Raw genomic sequence first — 3,754 nt, 5'->3', positions numbered from 1 at the left:
ATATATATATATATATATATATATATATATACATATATATATATATAAATATATTTATATATATTGTAATATGTAATTCATGTATATAATATAATTTAAAAAATATAATATATATACACATATATATGTATTTATGTATATATATATATTACACACATACATGTATACATATATAACATATATATATTAAATATAAGGAAGTCAGAATATAATAAAAGGATGTTGTACATCTGACAGCAAACATCAATGTTCCTTCATATATATATAAGAATGACTACGGCCATGACAATGATGTCATAGAGACTTGTAATATATATATATGACGTACATAAAAACTTTATATCATAAATAAACATCAGTTAATTGTTATATGACATTTGACACGAGGTTTAATATGTACGTTGTTGCTCTTTTGTTTGCTTTCTGTTTTTCATAGTTATAAAATCTTATCATTAATTAAATTGATAACTGTTATGTACTAGATCATTAACTCATTACAGAAACATAAATTTAAAACGAATTAGAGAAAGTAGGGGATAGAAATTCTGCATATTGATTGGTTGATTCCGTTTACATTTCTTATTTGGAATATTTAGAAAGCTTTTAGAAGGATATATAAGACGCCTGTCGTGTTGTGTATATGTGTTGAACGGGGACGTTTTTTTAATGATATTAACATCGTCAAAGATTCGTTCCAATATACATGTTTAATCCAAGTAGCCAGTCCTCATTAAAGCAAAGTAATCCATGTATACACACACATACATATATGTGTGCAAATATATATATATATAAATATATATATACATGAATGTATATATACACACAGAAACACACACATACACATATATATATATATATACACATAAGTATATAACTATACGTATACATACATGTATATATGTACATATACATACATCAATATGTATGTATGTATGTATGTATGTATTTATACATATACATAAGTGTGTATCTGTATATATATATATATATATATACATTGTATGCATGTGGGTGTTTGTGTGGGTAGTGCATGCGTGTTTATATGTAAATGTATGTATTAGTGTCTGTACGTCTCTGTATATTGCTGTGTCCGCGAATGTGTGTCTGTAAGTACATGTCTGTGTAAACCAGCCAAGTTTACTGAAATTCTTTATTCCTATACAAAAGAGATAAAGATTAACTTTACGAAGTAAAGAGCCAACCTGTTCCTAAAATGGAATCAGATAATCCAAGTGTTGCTAATTCAATTAAGTGGTGACATGATAAAACTATGCAAGACTTTCTAAATTCTCATTATTCTCAAATGTATTTTTATCGTCACATGTACATATGTGTGTGTGTGTCTGTGTCTGTGTGTGTCTGTCTGTGTGTGTATGCACACATACATATACATGTGTGTGTGTGTAAACATATATCTGCATGTATATTTTATGTACATATATGCAGATATATATATTTATATATGCCCCCCCTCCACATGCGTGCATACATACACACACACACACATATACGCATGCATATGTACATACACACACATATATGTATGTATGTATGAATGTATGTATGTATATGCATACATACATACATACATACATACATGCATACATACATACATACATGGGGCTGTGAGATATGAAACACACTACATAAATACCAATCTTGAGGCTTCCCAAAACCAGAAAGGAGAAAGCTAATTCGAAGACTACAGACCAAATCCATCACTGGAAATGTAAAAAAAAATCTATAAAACTTTCAAGAAGTTTATCATTTAAATATATGAACAGGACTAGATATTCAATTATATGCATGAGAATACATGCATAAAACACACAAATATGCACATACATAAATTCATACATACATACATACAGAAATACCCTGTTGGTGATGTTGAAATTCCAGTAAAGGAGCCTTGGATCTAGGTTAGAAACCGGTTCTTTCTCTGTTGGCAAGAAATCTTGAGATAAACTGAATAATGACATACATACATGCATACATACATACATACATACATACATACATACATACATACATACATACGTACGTACATACATACATACAAGCGAAAGTTGAATTAAATATACGCAACGTGGACACAACTTTTCATTAACTTACATAAGCCATTCAAATTGCACATGTTAGTAAGTGTAACTTTTCTTTTATACAATTACACAGTTCAGCATTTAGTCTCCATTACCTGCGATGCATTTCCTGGTCGTGGAATCTATGTTCTTTCAAGACATTCAGGTATGCGCTGTTGTGCTTTCAAGCGATTTTTATTTCATCTGTATCGTGAAATCGTTTGCCCGACGACTGTTCTTCATTGAGCTGAACGTGTAGGAGTCAGAAAGCTGTATGGCGGATGGTGGGCGGGTGCTACTGACTAGGCCAATTTGCCGATTGCCTGGATTGTTCTCAAAGATATGCGAGGTCACTTAATGTCATGGTAGATATGGATCCGTCTCAGATTCTCAGTTGAACTCTACAAACACTCTCCTGAAATTCAAGGTGAATAACACTCTTGTAACCCACCCCCATCCCGCAATAGTCATCATGACTTTCTCTGCCGATCGCTAGCTCTTGAACCGTTCAGGCTTCGCAGAAGTGTGACGCTAATGCAGACGGAGCATTGATATGCGGATCATAGAGACATGGCTCTATTTTGGGACCGCAGCTAGACCGCCAGCGATGGAGAGAGCACTGGTGGACCTGGTCGGCACGATGATGCCTCTCGGACCACTAACCAGGAATGACCCCCAGCTCCATGCGGTAAGAGCATGAAACAAACAAGCAAGCACTAGATTGGAAAAAAAAAAAACGTGTCTTCATTGGTTCCAAATGCTTCCAGCAGAGCAGAGAACACTTCGAATTGGGTATCAAATGACGAGGAACCTATTTTGCACACACATTTTCTCATGACCAAGATCTTCTTCATCTTTTCAAATGCATTGTTATGACATACCAGTTGTGCAACAAGCTCACGGATTGTGACTGATATGTCCACGCGAATCAATTCGTACAATCCTTTGCGAGCTGCGCTAGTTGATGCTGTTGGCGGTCTTCCATTACGTGGTGCGTCTTCAATGGTTTCCACTTCTTTAAACCACTTCATCTATCTGCGTACGTCTATCTCTTATCAACGGTGTCATCTCTGTATAAATTTGTGACCTTCTGTGTATATCGGGAAGCCTGTATCCCGCCTTCACCAATATGTCAATGATGGCACGTTGCTTCTGCTTAGAACCCATTGTTTGTCTGCAATTGAGAAGAACGGAAAGAAGAAATACTATGTAAGGAGAAAAGCTCTACCGACATTTGTAACTTGAATGTCTTATGTTAGTTAATAAAAAAAAAGTTACTCTCACTTTTCCATCTCTTTCGTAACAATCTTCTTATATAAAAACGTGAACAGATATATGTATAAATATATTTATAGATATAGTAAGAAAATGGTTAAGAATTGAAAACATTTGTGCCGATAAAAATTATAAATAGATTCATAAACAAAACATTTTATGCAAACTTAGGTAGACGTACACTAGAATACACATCCATACACGTATATGTCTGCATATTTGCCTGTCTGCGTGGACGTGTGTGTGTGTGTATGTGTGTGTGTGTGTGTGCAAGTATGTATATGTGTGTATATGTACATGTGTGTATATATATATCAGTCAGTCTGTCTGTTTGTCTCTCTCTCTCTCTCTCTTTCTGTGTATATATATATATATATATATATATATATATATAT

The 3,754-nt window shown here is 33.6% G+C and overlaps 1 long non-coding RNA gene across 15 annotated transcripts in view; it reads right to left on the bottom strand.

Annotated features, from left to right (window-relative positions):
- The window catches only part of LOC106871257 (uncharacterized), a 413,124-nt gene that overhangs the window by 231,152 nt on the left and 178,218 nt on the right, over positions 1–3,754 (bottom strand). For 3 of the 15 annotated variants that reach the window (XR_008266341.1, XR_008266336.1, XR_008266342.1), the window contains one exon: positions 2,201–3,258. The exons of the other annotated variants lie outside the window; for them this stretch is intronic. This is a non-coding gene — a long non-coding RNA (uncharacterized LOC106871257). The remainder of the gene's footprint in view (positions 1–2,200; positions 3,259–3,754) is intronic. 15 annotated transcript variants of the gene reach the window in all.

Source organism: Octopus bimaculoides, chromosome 20 (genome assembly GCF_001194135.2).
Source record: "Octopus bimaculoides isolate UCB-OBI-ISO-001 chromosome 20, ASM119413v2, whole genome shotgun sequence".
Lineage (NCBI taxonomy): Eukaryota > Metazoa > Mollusca > Cephalopoda > Octopoda > Octopodidae > Octopus > Octopus bimaculoides.
This window is presented reverse-complemented; position numbering and strand designations above follow the sequence as displayed.